General features: G+C 42.5%; 1 protein-coding gene across 16 annotated transcripts in view; it reads right to left on the minus strand.

The window, feature by feature from the left end:
* Positions 1-23404, minus strand: part of ZBTB20 (zinc finger and BTB domain containing 20) — a 1517062-nt gene that overhangs the window by 115765 nt on the left and 1377893 nt on the right. Inside the window, exon 6 of one of the 16 annotated variants that reach the window (XM_029578321.1) lies at positions 11276-11422. The exons of the other annotated variants lie outside the window; for them this stretch is intronic. The gene's annotated coding sequence lies outside the window, so the exon portion shown is untranslated. The remainder of the gene's footprint in view (positions 1-11275; positions 11423-23404) is intronic. 16 annotated transcript variants of the gene reach the window in all.

The raw sequence follows: 23404 nt of genomic DNA on the forward strand, positions 1-23404 counted from the left end.
CTGTTTAAAATCCTATCTAGGTGACCTGTGAGGTCCGCCACCTTTGCACCAGGTAGGCATGTTACCAGGCGATCCTCACGCCCACCAGCCACCCGGCTGTCTACATTCCTAATAATCGAATCACCAACTATGACGGCTGACCTAACCCTTCCCATCTGGGCTGTAGGCCTTGGGGAGATATCCTCAGTGTGAAAGGACAATGCATCACCTGGAGAGCAGGTCCTTGCTACAGGATCCTTTCCTGCTGCCCCAGGTTGATGCTCTCCAATCATGAGACCTTCTTCCTCCAAGGCAGCACCAGGGCTGCCAGTATGAACTTGGGACTTGGCTACTATGTCACTGAAGGTCTCATCTATATATCTGTCTGCTTCAGCTCCTTCAGGTCTGCCACTCTAGCTTCCAGAGATCGGACTCGTTCTCTGAGAGCCAGGAGCTCTTTGCATCGCATGCACATGTATAATTTCTCACCGGCAGGTAAAAAAAACATACATGTGACACTCGATGCAAAAGACTGGGAAGCCCCCCTCTTGCTGCTAGACTGCTGCCTTCATCTCAAATGTGTTCAGTTCCTACTTATGTTTTAGGTTGCTATGGGAGTAGGAATGTGTCTAATTAATGTCCTTTAAATGTATTAGTGAATTCACTATATGTCTAGTAGTGGCCTACAGGGGAATGATGAAACTCTCAATAAGGTTTTTTTTTTTAAAGTGGCACCTGCCTATAAATTAAAGGATGAGCTAGGGGTGGGTGGGGAAATACACACAGTCTATCTTCAGTTAGTCAGCCAGAGTGGCTCACTGCTCTCTTGATTAACAAATGTTGGTACCTAACCAAACCAAATCACACTACCTCAACACCTTTCCCAAGGTGAGTAACTGAACTGAACTTTTCAATCTTTTTTACTTAGGTATACACTGCTCCTAGCTTATTTCTAGCTTCTGGCTACTTTTTTCTTTTTGTTTTGTTTTTAATATACAAATACTCTAACTTCTGCTTACTAGCTGCCTTACAGACTATTAAAAAATACAAACAGTCTAACTTCTGTTTATTTGCTGCCTTACTGACTATTAAAAGCACAAACACACTAAATAATATTCCCAAATAGTTAACTTTGCCCCAATACTTAAAAAAAAACAACAAAAAAAAAAACCAGAATGTCCCAAGCAAAAACTTACTGATTCCTTTCGGCCTCCAGCAAGGTGGTGATCTCCTCTCAGTGCTCCCATTGGATTGTGAAGCAGTAAAATCCAGGTACCATACATGGAAACCTTATATTGGAGGAAGTCTCTGGCTACATGGTTCAGAGAGTCCCTGTCATCAAATGAGAAACAGCTGGGACCCCAGGCACAAAGATGAGGGATAGCAGAGTTGATGTTTGAATTATTTAAGTTTGGACTAAAAATTTACCCCAGAGAAAGAATAATCAATCTCAGATTATTCCTATTGAACAGGTGTTTCAGTAAAGTTTATGTTGGAACACCATCACAGTGTCCAACATCCTTATTGGTTTCCTCTAAAGGACATTTCCAGCAATGCCTATGGCCTTGGAGGTTTATCCTTCCCTCCTTTGTAGGACTCTGGAGCCAGAGAAAAACAGATAAAAGGTAGAGTGTTGTCAGAGTCGCAGCCCAAGTACTGAATGTTCCCTGTGATTCACTGAGGATTCCCCACGTTGTTACAATTAAATGAGCCTATGACCTCATTTTTACAGTGAGCCTCAACTTGGAGGCTGTGGGGGGAGGGAGGAACGAGGTGGAGGTCATAATACAAAGCTCCTCTGGATAGTCAAAAGCAAAACAGTCAGAGGAAAATTTATTAATATTTCTAAACTTGAGATTCACTGTTAGCTCTAGTGGTGGTATCTGGCAATCTAAGTAGCTTCAGTGTTACATTTAAACTTCACAGATTGAGTGGGGAAAAGTACCAAAATCATGACTCTGTGAAACTTGATTTTGTGTTAGATTCTAGGATTTTTATTGAAGTTTTTGAACAAACCTTGCACTTTTGTCATAATTTGTAAATGTAAAAATGTTGGGAATGACTGTCTTATAGGCACTAAAACTAAGAATTGAGAACAGATTTTTAACGACATTTCTGCATTTTATGACTATAATGTTTTTATTTATTGTTCAGATTTTTATTAGTATTATAGTTTATGATTGACTATTTCCTATGTTTTCTTGTAAATCACAGTGAGATTTTATTGAATACAATAAATAAATGTGATAATAATAGGAATACACAACACTATGAAATTTAAACTCAACAGGTGCAATGGTAAAATGTAAAGGCTGTGGCAAAGCAGCAGATGTTTGTAGCTTATTATAGAGGAAATGATCAAAAGGATGTGATTATTATTCCACTCTGGCAATAAAAATTCAGATAACCACATACTGAAGTAAAGGAGGGAGAAAACAGATGTGTCCCACTGCTTCTCTGCAGCTTCAGGCAGACAGGAGGTGCATAAAAGGACAGTCAATTGGAATACTCAAAAATACGCAACAAAACAAAACAAAGAAACGGCAAAGAAAAATAGAAACACAGAGGTTCCATATCAAACATCTAAGAACAAAAAAGATGTAAATCAATCTGAAAGAAAAGGAATGAGGAACAAAACTGAGAATATCATAATGCCTCTATAGATTTATGGTGTGACCACACCTTCAGAATGCCATTTGGATCTTGTCGCCCCATGTCAAAAAAGATAAAGAGGATGGCTTTTTGTGGCAGCTCCAGAGCTGTGGAACTCCCTACCACAAATTCTACGCCTCAGTACAAAAAATTTATATTGCTTAAAACTTATTTAACAGAATGTAGTGATGAAATTTAAAAACAGTTTTTCTTAATGTTCTGGGGTTTTTTAGCGGTCTTTGTATAATTATGTGTGTTCAAACTGTAAATTGCTTTGGGCCATGGCATTTAGCAGTATATAAATATTAAATAAAGATAAAGAAATAAAGGGGGAGACAAAAATGATAACAAGATGGAATGGCTCCCTTATGAAGAAAGGCTAAACAGGTTAGGACTCTTCAGCTTGGACAAGAGGCAACTAAGAGGGGATATGACAAAGATTTATAAAATCATGAGTGGAGTAGAACAGATCAATGGGGAACAGTTATTTACTCTTTGAAATAGGACAAGGACTAGGGGACACTTCATGATACTAATGGGTAGCAGATATAAACCCAATTGGAGATTTTAATTTTTCACTCAATGCACAATTAAACTATGGAATTTGTTGCCAGAAGATGTTGACAAGGCAACTAGCATAGATGGGTTTAAAAAGGGCTTTGACATGTTCCTGGAAGAAAAGTCCATAAACAATTATTAGCCAGTTAAACTTGGGGAAAACTATCACCTATTCCCTGGGAATGGACAACAAGAAATGGACCTGCTGTTTGGGATTTTCAAGGTATTTCCTGGAGATCTGGACTGGTCTCTGTTGGAGATGGGCTGCTGGTGTATGTGTATGTATGTGGTGTATGTAGGCTTCAGCTGGTATATGTTTGAGTAAAAGGAAATGAAGTGACTATTTCAAGAAAATACATTGTTTGGTGCAGGGGTGAACAACAGCAGTCCTCAAGGGCCTCTAACTATTGTACCATATGCAGGCACTAGATCTGCATACAATCGAGGCAATGTGCACGAAAATCTCCTTCATATATATTTATGAATGTTATCCTGAAAACTGGACCAGACAGGGCCATTGAGGGCCTGAGTGCCCAGCCCTGATCTGGTGGATAAGAAACCTCAACACAGATGTCCAGGATTGCAGTTCTGTACTCCATGCCAGTCCTAAACTACTTTAATTTTAGTTTCTTCAGTATCGATCTTTGGCGTGCCATGGAATCTGAGGGTTTTCCTTCAGTATCTACTACGTCCCCAACAAATGAGATTAATACTAGCTATAAATTACTATATTTTCATTATACGTCTTTATTGCAATGTTTGACACAAAATGTAATTTGGAGGCCAACTGTCATTTTGGGTCCTGTTGACAGCATAAATCTTGAAATATTCAATGTCAGCCCCAAACATAGAGGCAAAATTTTTACCGACATTATACAATGAACAAGGTCTGTAGCTGTGTTTCAATTTGCTGTTGAAGTACCGACTGTTAATGCCACAGAATGTACTAGATAAATGGAGAGGAACTATTACCACTTTTTCTCTTTTGGTAATGCCAAATGCAGAAGTTGCAAACAGCTAGTAAATAGCAGTCTCTGAACAATAAGTGATGAAGCAGTAGCTAACAGCGTGGAGGCTTTGTGTGTTTTCCAGAATGGAGCCAAAGTCATGGTAAACATTTATTCAAAAAAGGAACGCTGCAATTTTCACTCAGCTCAAAATATGAGGGCCAGTGAACTAAAGTGCATCAACATCAGCTGTTTACACAAACTGATAAAGTATTTACTGTGCATGCTAATGGTAATGGCATGCAAATGAGGGACACATTTCGCAGACGCTATGGCAAAAGTATAACATTACCTCCTCAAGATGTAGTTTAGACTTTTGTGCCAATGTGTCTGCAAAAAGGTTTGCTGTGTTGATTGGTAATGAATCTTTTTGCATTATTTTGTATCTCATTACCTCATTAACATAACTTTTGATGATGTTAACTCCAAATCTATTTCACACACATTATTAGGAAAGGAATGGTGAATAAAATAGATAATGTCATAATGCCTCTGCATCGCTTCATGGTGATTCTGCACCTTGAATACTATGCACAATTCGGTCGCCGCATCTCAAAAAAGATATAGTTGAGATGGAGAAGGTACAGAGAAGGGAGACCAAAATGATAAAGGGGATGGAACAGCTCCCCTATGAGGAAAGACTAAAGAGGTTAGGACTGTTCAGCTTGGAGAAGAGACAGCTGAAGGGAAAATGAAAGAGGTGTTTAAAATCATGAGAGGTCTAGAACAGGTAAATGTGAATCATTTAATTACTCTTTCGGATAATAGAAGGACTAGGGGGTAGGGGTGTGCATTCGTTTTTGCCGTATTGGCGATCCGCAACGTATATTGCACTATTCGTAGTATTCGTGGGGAAGCGAAACGTATCGCGAGTCCCCACGAATACACGAATCTTTGCCGAGTTATACGGCCACCTAAATAAACATTTAAACAAATCCCCCACCCTCCTGAACCCCCCCAAGACTTACCAAAACTCCCTGGTGGTCCAGTGGGGGGGTCCTGGAGCCATCCCCTGCACTCACACCCTCGGTGCCGGTTTCATCATGGCGCCGATAGCCTTTGTCACAGGGGCTACTGGTGCCATTGGTCAGCCCCTGTCACATGGCCATCGGCGCCATCTTGTGCTCCTACCATGTGACAGGGGCTGACCATGGCACCGGTAGCCCCTGTGACATAGTACGGGCAAAGACTATCGGTACCATTTTGAGTACTGGCATCGGACGGCCGGAGTGCAGGAGGTCGCTCCGGGACCCCCATTGGACCCCCAGGGACTTTTGGCCAGCTTGGGGGGGCCTCCCGACCCCGACAAGACTTGCCAAAAGTCCAGCGGGGTCCGGGAGCGACCTCCTGCACGCCGGCCGTCCGATGCCAGTACTCAAAATGGCGCCGATTGCCTTTGCCCTCACTATGTCACAGGTACCGATGGTCGGCCGCTGTGACATAGTGAGGGCAAAGGCGATCGGCGCCATTTTGAATACTGGCAGCAGATCTCTTTTGCCCTCACTATGTCACAGGGGCTGACCGTCGGTACCTGTGACATAGTGAGGGCAAAGGCGATCGGCGCCATTTTGATTACTGGCATCGGACGGCCGGCGTGCAGGAGGGCGCTCCTGGATCCCCGCTGGACTTTTGGCAAGTCTTGTGGGGGGTCAGGAGGCCCCCCCAAGCTGGCCAAAAGTCCCTGGGGGTCCAACGGGGGTCCCGGAGCGACCTCCTGCACTCCGGCCGTCCGATGCTAGTATTCAAAATGGCGCCGATAGCCTTTGCCCATACTATGTCACAGGGGCTACCGGTGCCATTGGTCAGCCCCTGTCACATGGTAGGAGCACAAGATGGCGCCGATGACTATGTGACAGGGGCTGACCAATGGCACCGGTAGCCCCTGTGACAAAGGCTATCGGCGCCATGATGAAACCGGCACCGAGGGTGTGAGAGTGCAGGGGATGGTTTCCGGACTCCCAGCTGGACCACCAGGGAGTTTTGGTAAGCCTTGGGGGGGTCAGGAGGGTGGGGGGTTGTAGTTAATTTGAATTTTAGCTGGGACACGAATAGAAATCACCGTATTAACGCATCGGGGCGCCATACGGCCGAATGCAACGTATCTGCTCCCCAACGAATCCGAATCACGAATGCAACGTATGGCGTCCCTCTGCACATCCCTACTAGGAGGCACTCCATGAAGTTAGCATGCAGCACATTTAAAACTAATCGGAGAAAGTTCTTTTTCACTCAATGCACAATTAAACTCTGGAATTTGTTGCCAGGGGATGTGGTTAGTGCAGCTAGTGTAGCTGGGTTTAAAAAAGGTTTGGATAAGTTCTTGGAATCCATTACCTGCTATTAATCAAGTTGACTTAGAAAATAGCAACTGCTATTACTATCAGTAGCATGGGATAGACTTAGTTTTTGGGTACTTGCCAGGTGTTTGTAGCCTGGATTGGCCACTGTTGGAAACAGGATGCTGGGCTTGATGGACCCTTGGTCTAACCCAGTATGGCATGTTCTTATGTTCTTAACAGCGCTGTTAATGTGCAAAAACTAGCTTGTGTGCGCTAGCAGTGCTTTTAATGCATATTAACACTTGCAGTAGCATTAATGCATAGACTCTTGTATCTGCTTATAGAGGAGAAGTGTCATTAATGTAAATAAGATAGCATGTCATGATTTGCTCTAGCCTTCTGTATAGCCACATATGGAGGAGCTAGGATAGCAATAATCAACTGGTGTTAAAAACATGAGCCTACTAGAATTGGGTGCTGCTGAGAAAAGGAATGGGCAACTAGAGGGATAGCTTTTAACCGGTATCCGCAGCTGACTTATGACTTTTCACAGAGGTTCCTGTGGTGTAAATGCCCGATCACTGGGATACATTGGTTTGGTCCTATTATCTTCAACTTCCAATCAGCATATTCTGGGATTTGAGGTCCTGTGGTTAACACTCCAATAAGAGAAAACCTACACAGCTAGGTTTGGTCAAATGTGGTACACAGTAGCTAAAGCATTTTCATGTACTTCATGCATAAATCCTGTCTGTCAACTCATGCACTGCATGCTAAACTCTTGCACTCCCATGCTGTGACAATATACAAAAGTGACAACAAATCTACTAAAGTCTCTATTCTCTGTATGGTACAATTGCAGCCAATATGAATGCACAGTGCATTAAAAGACCTTCCTAGTTAAATTTTCCATATTGCACCTAACTGTAAAATTATATATATATATATATATATATATATTTAAGCTCATACACGTCAAATCAAGCTTCAGACTCCAGCTACCGACCCTAAAATGAATGAAAAACAGGTTTGTTATGCTGCTAAATATACCAGCATAAATTTTGGGAGATGAATATCAGGGGTGTAAAGCTAGATGCATTTGTGGTATGCTGTTAATGAGCGCACCTTTTGGAAATGTAAGTATGTACATGTCTACTATAAATCTGAAGGAAAGGATAGTGAACTTTTTACAATCTGATGGGCTGCTGGACCCGAGACAGCATGAATTCACCAGGGGGAGGTCCTGTCAGACAAATCTGATTGATATTTTTGATTGGGTGACTAGAGAACTGTATTAGGAAGAGTAATTGATATGATTTACTTAAGATTTCAGCTAAGCTTTCAACATGGTCCAGACTAGGAGGCTCATGAACAAAATAAGAAGCTTGGGAGTGGGCGCCAAGGTGGTGGAGTGACAGGAGACAGTGTGTAATGGTAAATGGAACCTGCTCTGATAAGAGAACGGTGTTAACTGGAGTGCTTCAAGGATTGGTTTTGGGACTGATTCTGTTCAATATCTTTGTAAGTGACATTGCGGAAGGGTTAGAAGGAAATGTTTGCCTTTTTGCGGATGTTACTAAGATCTACAACAGAGTGGACATGCCTGAAGGAATTTGTTGCCAGAGGATGTGGTTAGTGCAGTTAGTGTAGCTGGGTTCAAAAAAGGTTTGGATAAGTTCTTGAAGGAGAAGTCCATTAACTGCTAATAATCAAGTTTACTTAGGGAATAGCCACTGCTATTAATTGCATCAGTAGCATGGGATCTTCTTAGGGTTTGGGTAATTGCCAGGTTCGTGTGGCCTGGTTTGGCCTCTGTTGGAAACAGGATGCTGGGCTTGATGGACCCTTGGTCTGACCCAGCATGGCAATTTCTTATGTTCTTATGTTCTAAAGTGATTTAGAAAGCTGTGATTCAATGCCAAGAAATGCAGAATCATGCACCTAGGGTGCGGTAATCTAAAAGAGCTGAATGTGATGGGGGGGGGGGGGGGAGACTATTATGCAGAGACCAGGAAAGGGACCTGGAGTGATTGTGTCTGGTACTCTGAAGGCAGCAAAGCAACATGATAATGTGGTAGCTAAAGCCAGAAAGATGCTGGACTGCATAGAGAGGTATAACCAGCAGGAAAAAGGAGGTGATACTGTGAGGCCTCACTTGAAGTACTATGTTAAGTTCTGGAGCCCGCATCTCAAATAGGATAGAAACAGGATGGAAATATTCCAGAGGAAGGCAACCAGAATGATGTGAGTCTGTTTTGGAAGACCTATGAGGAGAAGCTGAAGGATCTAAATATATATACCCTGGAGGAGAGGAGGTGCAGGGGAGATATGATACAGATCTTCAGATACCTGACAGGTAGTAATGATGCACAAACTTCAAACCTCATCCACTGGAAAGGAAACAGTAGAACTAGGGCGACCAAAATGATATGGGGCATGGAATGGCTGCCCTATGAGGAAAGGCTAAAGAAGAGCTTGGAGAAGAGACGGCTTGGAGAAGAGACGGCTGAGGGGGGATATGATAGAGGTCTTTAAGATCATGACAGGGCTTGAACAAGTAGATGTGACTCGGTTATTTTCACTTTCGAATAATAGAAGGACTAAGGGGCATTCCATGAAGTTAGCAAGTAGCACATTTAAGACTAATCGGAGAAAATTCTTTTTCACTCAACGCACAATAAAGCTCTGGAATTTGTTGCCAGAGGATGTGGTTAGTGCAGTTAGTGTAGCTGGGTTCAAAAAAGGTTTGGATAAGTTCTTGGAGGAGAAGTCCATTAATGGCTATTAATCAATTTTACTTAGGGAATAGCCACTGCTATTAATTGCATCAGTAGCATGGGATCTTCTTAGTGTTTGGGTAATTGCCAGGTTCTTATGGCCTGGTTTTGGCCTCTGTTGGAAACAGGATGCTGGGCTTGATGGACCCTGGGTCTGACCCAGCATTGCAATTTCTTATGTTCTTAAGTTAAGGCTGTTCAGTTTGGAGAGGAGATGACTGAGGGGAGATATGATAGAAGTCTACAAAATCATGAAAGGACTTGAACAAGTTAATGTTAATCAGTTATTTACTCTCTCAGATAATAGAAGGACCAGGGGGCACACCATGAAGTTAGCAAGTAGCTCATTTAAAACTAATTGAAGAAAATTCTTTTTCACTCAGCGCATAGTTAAACTCTGGAATTCATTGCCAGGGATGTGGTTACAGCAGTTAGTGTAACTGAGTTTAAAAAAAGTTTGAATAAGTTCCTAGAGGATAAATCCATAAACTGCTATTACGGATAATTAATAAGCAATAGTAGCTTTTGATCTAATGTTTGGGTACTTGCTAGGTACATGTGACTTGGATTGGCCACTGTTGTAAACAGGGTACTGGGCTTGATGGACCCTTGGGTCTGGCCCAGTATGGCATTACTTATATTATTATGTAGGGGTCACAATATGAAACTCCAGGAGGTTGATTCAGAACCAACACCAGGAAATATTTCTTCATAGAGAGGGTGATGGATGCCTGGAATGCATTCCTAGAAGAGGTGATGAAGATAAGAATAGTAAATGAATTCAAAAGGACATGGCAAAAACACTGCGGATCCCTAGAGGCTTGAAGTTGAAAAGAAGAAAGGAGTGGTGTAACATTTCTGCATGGGGATAACCTGCACAGAGTGGAAGTTACTACCCTTAACAGAATGTATGGGGGTAACGCTCTCGGAGCGGCAGTTCCTTCCAGCAACAGAACGCATGGAGTAACCTGCATGGAGCAGCAGTAATTACTGTAAGAAAATTGTTGGGCAGACTGAATGGACCATCTGTAGACATTACTGTGTTACATCCTCATATGGACCCTCCCCTCCCCAAAAGCCTCTTTTTTTGTGTGGCCATTTGCACATGTTACAGAACTATACATATACTTTAAGAGGGCAGGAAATCCATTTACCTCAGCATGACTGACTTACACATGCCATTTTTTTTACCCATGGAAAAGGCCACTATGTTTTAGAAAATTTACTCTTAAATCATGTATTCCATTTGTGGTATTCTTCCTTGCCAATTCATGTATCTGTAAGGAAGCCTTTAGGAATCCTAGCCAATAATCCACTTAAAAAACCGCTGGAACAGTGGATCCTATAATCTTAAAAGCACAAGAGACTACAGGTCTGAAATATAAGTTTTTAAGTATCCCAAGGTTAAAGACTTTCTGATGGATGTCTATAAGGAAACTGTCTCTTCTATACTAAGGGGCGAATTCTTGAAAAGAAAAAGCAATATCTTCCAGAGGAAGAAGGGGGTATGATAGAGATAATCAAATACTTGAAACATACAAATGATGCACAAAAAGCAAACCTTTTTCAGCATAAAACAAATATCTAGAACAAGAAGTCATGATAGAAGAATTATAAGGGGGCATTCTCAGGAGTAACATTAGGAAATATTTCTTCATAGAAAGAGTGAAAGATGCCTGGGATGGCCTTCCCAGGGGAGGTGAAGAAGGCAGAAACAGTAACAACATTCAGGAAAGCCTGATATAAGGCCTGAGAAATCTAAGTTGTGAATAAGTGAGGGGAAAGCCAGAGATCCATCAGGGATCTATGGCACTCCCTTAGAAAAGTTAAATTTAGTAAGATTGGCTGGGCCTTGTGGTCTGTATCTGCCATCATATTCTGGGTTTCTACATTTATGAGAAATAAGAAAGACTAGTGGATGGCATGCACTGTCTTTAGTTATATAAAAGAATTATATAAGCTTGTGATATTTGAGGGCATAGCATCTATATATTCTCCTTCAACCTCTTTTGCTGCTACTTACATTTGGTAGCCTTGAGAGGGCAGCAAAGTATCAGTAGACTTCAGGCTGTTAGCACAGCTGGGTTTGACATCACTAGAATCTTTCTGCTGGTCACCATGCCAGGGGTTTAGGCCGCCAACCTCCCGGCCCCTCCCCCACTTTCTTTTTCTGTTAAGTGTTAAAATTATACACTCTGATGAAGTCTCTGCTCAACTGGAAAATGAAAAGCTCAAGCAAAAAAAAAAAGCTATAGGTCAAAAAAGAAAGAAGCAACTGGAAAAGCAGAAAAATCTTTAAAAAAAAAAAAAGCTTTGCAAACAATGCATAGAACAACAGGCAGTCTGAGCAAATCTCTTAACTTCTGGCTATGCTCAGCATTCAAACATTCAAAGCCTGCAAGCGCTGACTGTCCTTTGCTATTGGAGCCTCCCAAACTGGCAAAAAAATGCAAATGTTTTTCATCTTATTCTTAAAGACATTTCTGTTTGAAAAGAGATGTTTCAGTGTTGCAGGAGAGAGTTTGTAGGTGAAATCCCAAGTTAGCTAGCAAGAAAAGCTCTGGTTAGAACCCTCAGCTCCAGTTTGAAATGTCATGGAAAGTGATTTGAGATTCCCTTCTCTCCATTTTTAGAGGAGCATTTTGTGGTACATATTATTTGGGAGTCCAGTATTAGGCATCCTGCTTGCTTCCATTCCCTGTTCGTCAGAGAAACATGCTGAAAATGGTATCTATTTCACATACTGGTAGAAGGGAGAAATTTTTCACAGACATCCAGATGAAATAGGATATTTTTAATCCTTTTCAGTTTTCTCCCCTTCCAAGAGTGGAATTACAATTTATTCTGTGTATACAACAAGCAATTTAAAGAGCTCTACCAGTTTGAGCCAAACTAAAATGTACCCTCAAATCAGTTTTGCAAAATAAATATATGATATGTCTCAATTATATTATGCCTTTCATCTATACATAAGTTCAATTGTAATACCTGAAAAATAAACATGCAGCCAGGCCAGCCTGATGGCTCAGCAGAAATGCTGCCATGCAGATTCCCAGACCCAGCTTCTGCTCTCTGGGCAGGCCAGAACCATGCCTCTCAGTATTCACAGTCAAGCAGAGGAGCGAGTCTCGGCCATTACTGGCCAGACTACAATGCACATGCGTACTGGGTTTTAGAAGGAGCTGTGGTGCGTGGTCTCTGGCCAAGAACAATCACTGCAATGACCAGGCTAAGTGGAGGATATAAAACAGGGTGAAAATGCTAGGCGGTGGTGAATGAAGGTTCAAGATGCCAGAGCCCAAAATGGGGCCATTCCAAATGACCATGAGGAAAACCATTGAGCCTATATATCTATTACCTTGGAAAAAAATGAGGTGATGATGCTCCTGTGCAGGTCAATGGTGAGTCTGCAACTGGAATACTGTGCTCAGTTCTGGAGGCTATGTCTCAAAGGGGACAGAGAGAGGTGACCAAACTGATGGGGAGCCTGCACCAAAAGCCATATAAAATGAGACTGAAGGCCCTAAATATATATACCCTAGAGGAGAGGAGAGACAGGAGGGATATGATACAGACATTTTAATATTTCAAAACAATTAATGGCACACAAGGGGCAAACATTTTTCAATGGAAAGGAAGCTCTAGAACAGGGGCCAAGATGTGAAGCTGCGAGGGGGAAGACTCCGGAACAGCGTTAGGAAATATTTTTTCACAAAAAGGATGTAGATGCTTAGAATGTCTGTCTTGAGAAGGTGGTAGAGATAAACTTGGTGGCAACATTTTAAAAATGTGTGGCAAGATAATGGAAATGAGGTATATTGGGATAACTTACACAGAGCAGTAGTTACAATTTATTTGATTTATATTTTGCCTTTTGGCATTTCAAAGTGGATTACATTCCAGTACTGTAGGTATTTCCCTATCCTCAAAGGGCTTACAATGTAAGTTTGTACCTGAGGCAACAGAGGGTGATGTGATTTGTCCAAGGTCACAAGAAGTGGCAATCAGATTTGAACCCTGGTTTCCTGGTTCGCTCTAACCATTCAGCTACTACTCCAGCCAAAAAAGCACCAGTTCAATTGCATCAAGGCTCCAAAAATGCATGGGGTGAACCGCAAGAGTGGCAGTTACAACCATAACCTGCATGGATTGGCAATTACAACTATCATACAGCAGCAGTATGATTTCATCAGGGCTCAAAGAAAGCATGGGGAGGCCAACAATGTGTTGGCCATGATGGACATAGCCATACGTGGGTCAGATATGATAGGAGGGTTGAGAGGTTGGGTAAAAGACCCAGGAGAGAAGTTGGGTTGTATTTTGGAATTTTATATGTACCTCTACCAAAAGAAGATAAAGCTCAACTTGGCAGCCTAAATGGGCCATTTTGGTCTTTATCTGCTGTCATTTACTAATATACTATAAGTATATAATTCCAACCCCCTTTCCAAAAAAATATGGGGTCCATTTTCAGCTGCTGTACAGCTTTGCTAATTAGCCAGATAAACATATCTGACTAACTAGCGGGGTATATTCAGTGATGCGGTTGCTCCACTGAATATACTCAACTATCTTAAAGTTAGCTAGTTATGTCTAACAGACTAATTTTAGGACAGCCCTATGTCCCGACCAGAGTAATACGCATAAGTGAACTCTGAATAGCTAACTCTGAAAAGCTAAATCTAAATAGCTAACACTGACTATGGGAGTTAGCCACTTAACTTATGTGGCTAACTCCGCTCCTCCTCAGAATGCCTCTTGCCCACCTACGGAACACCCCTTTATCATCTGGCTAAACTCTAGGGTAACTAGTTACCCAGCTAGAATTTAGCTGGATAAGGGCTAAATATAGCTAGGTAAGCCATAGGGATGTGCATTCGTTTGTGATGAAATAGGAACTATAGACAATATTTCATATTTCGTCGCGGTTTGGGGGGGGGGGGGGGCCCTCACCGAACCGATAGGAAAACCCACGAAATTTCATGCGTTTTTCTTATCGTTTAAAAAAAACATTAAAAACAAAAAAACATTTAAAAAAAACCCCAAACCCACCCCGACCCTTCAGATTTAATTAATTACAACCCCCCACCTTTCTGACCCCCCCAAAAATGTACCAAAAGTCCCTGGTGGTCCAGCAGGGGTCCTGGAAGCGATCTCCCGCTCTTGGGCCGTCAGCTGCCAGTAAACAAAATGGCACAGGTGGCCCTTTGCCCTTACCATGTGACAGGGGCTATCGGTGCCATTGGCCGGCCTCTGTCACATGGTAGGAGCAATGGACGGTCGGCGCCATCTTAAAAAAATGGCGCGGGCCATCCATTGCTCCTACCATGTGACAGGGGGGGTTTTTTTCGGTTCGGGCAGCCAAAAAAAAATCGGCCCAAATCGCGGGAAACAAAATTTCCCGCGGCGGGCCGATAACAAAGGCCAAACTGAAAGGTTCAGCCTAATCACATCTCTACCATTTAGACAGATGACTATTATGTTATCCATCTAAATGGCTTTTGAATATGGACCTCAATGTGCACATATTAGCAGGTATTTTTTTCGTGAGCAGTTTCCACTTTCTAGATTATTCCCTTAATGTGCATGAGAGCCAAGAGGAACCAATGGACTTCTATGAGAGAGGTCAAAGGATAGGTTTGATGTCCTAAATAAAAACCCAGCTCTTTTCACATTTTTTTTAAATTGAACAGCATGCTCTTTATTGTGCAGTTCATAAATATTGAGAGCTCTTCTAGAAAGGGTGAACAGAGAATGAGCTTTCAGAGTTTGGAGAGGAAAGAAGTTTTGTTTGCAGAAAGAATATTCCCTATTGATATGCTGTGCTGGTCACAAGGGAGTGAAGGCAAGGCAAAGTGCGCAAGAGGGTTGAGACAATTTCTTTCTATATTGTACTTATACATGTATAATTATTCTTCCCAAACTTTGGTAGAAAAGGCTCTGTAAATATTAAGTGCTTTGTTCTAGCATATATCCCAGATTTCTACTTGTTATTTAAATATCCATCTTTCTCATTGAATTCTATGGTTTTGGTGCACACTTGTGTTTTGTAGCCCATCAAATAAGGCAGTGTGGGCAAGTGTTTTTGTGGCTTCTTGCCTTTAATTTGAACATATATCAAGGCCTATATTAGGAAAGGGATAATGAAGGACATGCATATTATAATGAAGCTGATAGTGTCATGTTCTATTTCAAGCGTAATCTAGTCTAGAGAGGCACATAAAGGTTTCTCCCGCCCTCTGCAAGATTTTATAGGGCCTCAAAGATTTTTTTCTTTTTTTCAATCACATATTGTGATTTTTTTTTTAATTTGCCACACTCAGCAAATAAGTTTTGGTTGTAAATTATTTAAATCCCAAATTTTAATGAATTGAACCCCGATGTTACAGACTATGTCTCCCTTATCAGGTAATGCTGCTTTAGAGGATGTTTTCTCTTACACACTTTTTATCCTTCCTTTCTCAGCTGAAAGATTTGATTATCTGCCTTCCCTCACCCTTGGAGTATCTAATCAAAGCACAGACGTGGAGGACAGTGATTTCTTAGCAAATTAGCATGGATGAAAAAAAGAGGAGGGTCAAAGAACAACTGCAAATTGTATAAGAAACATCATATTTTCTATTCAGAATTAAAAGCAAACAGTAGAGTATTACTCAAGAGAACCGAACACCAAGCTGTTGAATGCTTGAAGTTTCAGGCACTATTTTCATTGTTGCTGTGTGCCATTATTAGCAGCTTGCCTCATGAATAATAACTTCATGAGAATAGGCAGCCTCTGTCTACAGATTTCAATGCACAAATGGCCACCATCTTGGGTCCAATGCCTCCTGAAGAGGAAACAACCCTAAATCTCACAACTTGTATATTAGTCAATATTAGCACAATGGTCTTTTATTCAATGTTACACTTGAGGGCTTATGTCCCAAGGCCTACTATTTGGAGGATTAAGGGTTGTTCAATTTGTCTTTAGCTGTTTACAATGAAAAAAGAAGCTGAATCATTTGAAAGAGGAATTGTCCAGGTTTCCCCTTCTTTGCAGCATCCAGAATATCTCTCCCAATTCCCACAGAGGATTCAAAAACTCAGAAATAAATGGTATACAGTGGGCTCTGGTAGAACAAGACCCGTGATGAAAAGACACCCAATTTCCCCAACTGTGCAACATCCTGTTTATCAGTCCCTATTCCCTCAGAGTTGGACATCTAGGTTTCAGGAATCCAAGAATAAATGAATTACATTGGGTTCAGGCAGAATAAGGCTTGTGATGAAAATATACCAACTCTCCCCACTATTACACTTGCATAATGCCTTTTCTGCATTGCTAAACACAGACCCTCCAGCTAAAGAATAAGAAATGAGTTCTGAGAGAGATGTAGTCACCCACTGCACCCAGAAACCCTTACACATTATCAAATGTCATAAGAAAGCTTCTTCTGCTGGGAGACTCGGTCATCAGAGGAACCAATTTGAGAACTCATTTTGATGGGGACACAACAGTTAAATGCCTTCCAGGATCCTCAGCTAATAGAAATGTAAATCAGGTAGTCAAATCAATGATGGAAGAAAGTAAGGATTCTGGTATTAATGTTATTATCCATCTTGGGACCAATAACCTCACTAGAAATGATATCCATATATAACAGACACCTTGTTCTGTTACCAGTAAGACCTGGGAAATTCCTGTTTCAGATAATGAAATTAGAGGGACTAGTTAGGAGAGGATCCATTTGATACAGCCCTTCCCTTTGAGGGTGCTGGGATAGACGTCCCCCTCTATGGGTTATAACGCAGCTCTCTACAGAGAGTTCTGGGAGGCAGTATTAGCTGAGAGTTTTGGAGAAGGTTAGAGTGTTTTATGTCCAAGTTAGATTTTAGGCCTACCTAAAGATCTGTGCTCTATTCAGTTTGGAACCTCTGGGACAAGTCAGGGATTCCACTCCTCCTATTCACTTCTTAGGTGCAGGGTGATTGTCTTGGGATACTTTTGTGATTTTATCTTTTTGTGGTAAGAAGACTATGAGACTCCAGGATGTTGTCTGGGGAGAGGTTTTGGGGAAGCCTCTCCTTGGGAGGGCCCTGGGTAGGGGAGACCTGCCCTGGAACCAGAAGAATGGTGGTGACCCGCAGAAGCATCTTCTGGTATCGAAGACAGGTTTTAATTGCTTGCCAGGAGGAAGATTTTTGTCCCTTTCCTGCTTGGGACCTGGTATATCTGGAGCCATCTGCTTCCACAGGGATCCCTTCCATCTGGAATCTTCACACCCCTTGGGAGAGAGAGGACTGGACATTCTGTGCGATGACTGTTTTGCCAGTTTTCCAATTTTGGAAAGTATTTTTCCATTATTCAACCAGGAATACCCTGCCAACTTAGGGATCCCACTCATCTAAACCCTGGAAGTTTCCGTTGTCTGGTATTTAAGACTTGTGTACAGACTGAGGGAAGAAACTGTAACAGAAAAACCACTGTGCTACTGAAGACTCTGTTAATTGTGACATTTACCATTCTGATACATCTCAATAAAGACTCTTCAAGGGCCCAAAGATTAGAGAGAAAGACACCCCAAGCAATCTGGGCCCTGAAAGGATAACCTTTCCCCTCACCCAACCAAGGATCCAAACCATGGGTAATGACGACCGTATTTTATGAGCTAGCCAGGGTTCCAGCCCCAAAGAGACAAATACTTTTATGGCCCCAATGAAGCATAGCTCATTCCTGAAGATGGGGTTACACATACAGTGCAGAAAGACTTCCAAAATCTAGGGAAGAAGATTCAACACATGGCAAAAACTAATGCCATTTTGGAAGTATTACCTGTTTATGGAAAGGAAAAGGAAAGGCTATCTATATATTTATTTATTTAAACATTTTTATAAACCAAGAAATACTGGGAACATCACCCCGGTTCACATAAAACATAAAGCAGCAACAGAGCTTTACAATGAAACAAGGAGAAATAAAAGCAACCAAACAGGCTTTACAAAAGTAACTCAGAGCATAAAGCAAACTAATTAACCATGAAAAGGGGAATAAATTTCAAGCAGGGGAGGACGAGGATAGAGATAAGTGTTTAGTTAATTTCAATTCAAAGCTCAAAACCTGGTGCATAGAAAGTGGTTTTGGATACATTGGAGGCTAGGGCTGTGTATGGAGCAATAAAAGGTTAATGGTAATGATGGCCTACATTTGTTTTTGGCGGGAAAGAGGATGATGCTAAGTGAGAAATTCAATTCATATATTAGGAATTTAAACTAGAATGGGGTGATCGGAGGTGGCCAATGAAATGGCGTGCCATCCCAAGCAATACAGGAATTGGGAGATAAAAATAAAATCATTCACCTCAAAAAAGCAAAAAAGGTTACTAGAAAGAGCATCAAACCCAGGGAGAAAAGTTGGAACGCTATGACCACAAATGTTCGTAGTCTGGGCAATAAAATCTCAGAGCTGCAGGCCTTAATGGTGGAGGCAGACTTGGACATTGCTGCTGTTATGGAGACATGGTTCACTGAGTCTCATGATTGGGATACAGTTATCTCGGGCTACAATTTGTTAAGGATGGACAGAGAGGACAGAAAAGGGGAAGGAGTAGCTCTTTATGTCAAAAACAATATCCAAGCAACTGAAATGCAAGGGACATGGGGTAGAGACAGGGCTGGTGAAGGGGATTAGGTGCCCTAGGCGAGCCTTCTTCCTTGCGCCCCCCCTCCCCCCCAGTCTCGGCCCCTACTCCTACATCGTTCTCGATCATGCCCACTGACTGTGTGGTTTTCTGGGTCGCGAGCAGGTTGGGCACTGCTCGTGGTTTGCCAAATCTCCACTCCTCTTTGCGGCTGCTTGCAGCCCCATATGGTTCGCACCCAGTGGCGCACCAAGGGTCTCGGCACCCAGGGGCCAATGCATTTGTGCCTCTCCAGCATCCCCTCCTTAATCCTTCTTGTACTAATGCTTAAGGTCACAGAAAATCAGTGGCATCTCTAGACAGAATAATTTTATTTTTTGGGGGGGGGGGGGAGCCAAAATGACATTTCTTCATCACACCCACCTCTATAGCATGGATCCTGGTTTAAAATTGGTTACAAAAAAAAGCATTAATAAAAAAAGTCCAAAGGGTCTTCTGCGTAATTTTAAAAAGCTGGCCAGTTTCACACTTCTAGTAAAACTACTATAAAATTATTTGATAGCCTCATTCAACTAATTCTATATGGCTATGAGAGGGAAGCCTGGAATATATAGGAAGGGACAGAACGTCAATATAAATCCTGCACGTCCAGTTCTCTAACTCTGTGCATCTACTGAAATTCCCCCAAACAATGGAGCTTGGATGTTTCCCTTACAGCTCATCATACTAAAAGATATTTTCAAATTCTATTGTCACCTCACAGTAACAGCAGCACCAACACCTTCCACTGCCAGGCACATTATGAACTAACTCAAACCCCCGCAAAAAAGACACTCAAAATCTATACTGCAATCCCATTGTAACATAACAGTAATAACACCAAGGACTCAAACAACAATAACCCAACCTGTGAAAAAGCAAGGGTAAATATTACACTGGGTCCTAGAATACCAATACACTACCTACTGAGGAAACAAAACAAACCAGATTGCTATAGATCCCTATGCTAGCAGAATCTCTCATCATGGTCACACACACAGAGCAGAGACGGACCCTCACCAAATACAGAATACAAAATAAAGGAGCACAAATTAGACAAAAACTGAAATGGAAACTCCAAGAAGCCAGACTCTGTGTATTAACAATGGAAAAACAGAACCACCATTCCTCATAAAACAAATAAAATCAAGAAATATAAAGCATCAGTTATAATAGTAAAACCATAATAAAATAATATTTTAAAACTACTGATATAGAATTTCTTTTAATTAAAATCATGTACATTTTTTACAATTTCCCAAACACCAATAAAATATTTCAAAACAGCACATATATCAAATAACATCCAATAATTAAAACTAATAAGGATTTTAAAAAGCCCCTGCTGTCCTCTTCTGTGGGAGCTCTTGATTTCCAGTCACCCTATTATTGTCGAGGATTAGGAGGTTATCCTCTCTCTCTCTCACACAATCTCACATGTCCATTCTCTCTCACACATACACTGTCACATACATACACATTCATGCTCTTATATCCACCATAACCTCTCGCTCTCACAGACACTGACACACTCTCAGGCTCTAAGACACTCTCTCCCCCTCCACCCCCCCCCCCCCACACACAAACTCTTACTCCCCTGGATTTTCTCATACACACTCATGCTCTCACACTCACTGGCTCCCTCACATACACACAAACACACAAACCCAGGCAAGCTCCCAGTCATTCTCTCTCTCTCTCTCACACACACACACCCCCAGGCAGGCTCCCATTCATTTTCACACCACTCCCTCCTCATCCCCCAGGCATGCACATAATCCTTCTCACACACACAGACCCCCAAGGCAGGCACCAATTCATTCTCACACACACAGACCCCCAGGCAGGCACCCATACATTCACAAACATACATCCCCCGCCCCCCCAGGCAGAGTCCCATTCGCACACATGCACACACTAAAGGCAGACCCCTCTCTCTTTCTTTTGCCAGTAACCTCGGAACCTCTCATTCCTCTGCTGCCACTGTCACTGCTGCCGCATGGCTATTCGGGAGGCGCTGATTGCTGCTACTGGCACTGAAGCCCATTCTGCTGCCTCCTCTGTGCAGGCCCTGTAGGCTTCCACTTCCTCCATCCTGATCTCGTACATTGTGAGATCCGCATAGAGAAAGTGCTACTCTTGCACATTCCCAAAGATTACATGTGCCAATCACTAAAAAGTAATTATTTTTTTTTCCTTTGCTGTCTGATCTTAGTTTTCTAATCGGTTGGTCACAGGCTTTTTTTTCCCACCTTCCCTTTCTTATTTTTTTGCCAATTCCTTTTATATTGTCTTTTTTCTATTTCTTTTCTCTCCATCTTCTTCCCTCAAACAGTCAGGTTCTCATTTTCACATGCTTTCTCTCTCTCACACACACAGGCTCTCTCTCATTGGCACATGCTGTCTGAGTCTCACACACACAGGATCTCACTCCCACATGCTGTCTTGCTCAAGCACAGGCTCTCACTGTCACATGCTCTCTCTCTCACACACAGAGGCTCCTCACATGCTGTCTCTGCAAACATTCAGGTCCTCACTCCCACATACAGTCTCTCAACTCATCTCATACACACACACTCTACCTACCCTCAGCCTCTCTCTCACCTCTGGGCCTCCTCTTCACGGGTCGCCGCGATGTGGGATCCGCAGCGGCCCTGCTACCGGGCCTCTTCCACTTCTCGGGCCACTGCGACTTGGGATTCGCGGTGGCCCGTAAGCGCTGCTCCTCTTCTGCACGCGCTGATGCTCCTCCTCCTTCCTGCCCGCGCGGCTCCGGCAATGTTTTCTTCCGGGGCCGAGCAGGCAGGAAGGAGGAGGAGCACCTGCACGTTTAGACGTGACTTTTTTTCTTCGGGCCATGGTGACGTGAGCTCCACCTCAGCCCTGCCAATCTGTCTGCTATGTGTCGCTGCTCAGCCACCAGTGGGATGAGGTCCACCGGCGGCTGCATGAGCCTCCCTGCACCTGGGGGCATTGGCTCCCTTCAGGATACCACTGCTCGAGGCACCCCCTAATACTCGGGACCCTAGGCCCAGGCCTAGTTAGCTTAGTGCTTCCACTGGCCCTGGGTAGAGAAGAAGCATTAAGGACTGTCCTAAAAAAAAGAAGATGGTGCTTCCATTTACACTGGTGCAGTCTACAGGCCTCCAACTCAAACAGAGGAACTGGCTAGAGATCTGATCAAAGACATCCAAAAGATGATAAAGAAGGGTGGTGTTGCTCATTGATGATTTTAATCTGCCAGTTGTGGAATGGAGTATCCCTTCTGTGGAATCTATAAGAAATAGAGAGAAAGTGGATGCTCTTCAAAAGGCTCTGCTCAAACAAATGGTAATGGAACCCATGAGTGAGGGTGTGCTACTCGACCTGGTACTAACTAACGGATAATATCTCTAATGTTCAGGTAGGTGCTCACCTGGGCACAAGTGACCATCAGACAATATGGTTTGATATAGCAAATAGGATACAGAGTTGCACGAAGATCCGAGTTTTGAATTTCAAAAATACAGACTTTGTCAAAATGGGAACGTACCTGGAGGAGGAACTAGAAGACTGGGAGAAAATAGGTGAGGTGGAATAACAGTGGAACAAATTAATAGGAGCACATACAAGCCTCCAACTTCCACATAGCCCCTCCTTCTTAATCATTCTAACCTCGCAACATAGTCCCTACAAATGGCCCCATTTTTCACAATTCCAATTCTTCAACATTATACACCACCTAAAAGAATTTCTTTCCGACATGCCCAACAACACAACCTTAAATCCCTCTCTTCAACTTTGATCACTCCTTCCACGCAACTTCTAGGCCTCACCCTTTTCTCTTTAAGCCTTTTCAATGCTCAATCTCTAACGAAGAAGTCTGTAATCTTAAATGACTACCTCACCGACGTGAAACCGGAGATATGTGCAATCACTGAAACTTGGTTAAAACCATCAGACACAGCAATAATTAATCAACTACCTACAGAGGCTTACGACTTCTTCTCGCTTCCTCGTCAAAAAAAAAAGGGAGGAGGTATTCTTTTAGCAACTAAAAAGGACCTCAGATTCTCTCTACATCAATCCAATTCCAATTCAAAACTTGAATTCGGCTTCTTCACCTCAGACAAGCTCCAAATCCTTCTCGTATATGCTCCCCCAGGACTCTTGGAATCAGATGCTTCACCACTGGTCGAACTAACCTCCTCCCTCATCAACTTTGACTTACCAGCTATCATTCTAGGTGATTTCAACATGCACGTTGATAACCCTACCCTATCACCTAACTGTGAAACACTTCTCACAGCCTTCACAGCACTAGGCTTCACTCAATTAGTTAACAAACCTACCCACAAAGCTGGCCACACGCTAGACCTGATCTTCGTTAACGCTGCAATCAAGCCCGCATCTATCCCAAATTGCACTAAGGTCCCGTGGTCAGATCACTACCTCATAACAACTTCATTCTCTATAAAAGATACCAACCCAGCTTGCACTCCTTCGCCCTCCTTCAA

Source organism: Rhinatrema bivittatum, chromosome 15 (genome assembly GCF_901001135.1).
Source record: "Rhinatrema bivittatum chromosome 15, aRhiBiv1.1, whole genome shotgun sequence".
Taxonomy (NCBI): Eukaryota; Metazoa; Chordata; class Amphibia; order Gymnophiona; family Rhinatrematidae; genus Rhinatrema; species Rhinatrema bivittatum.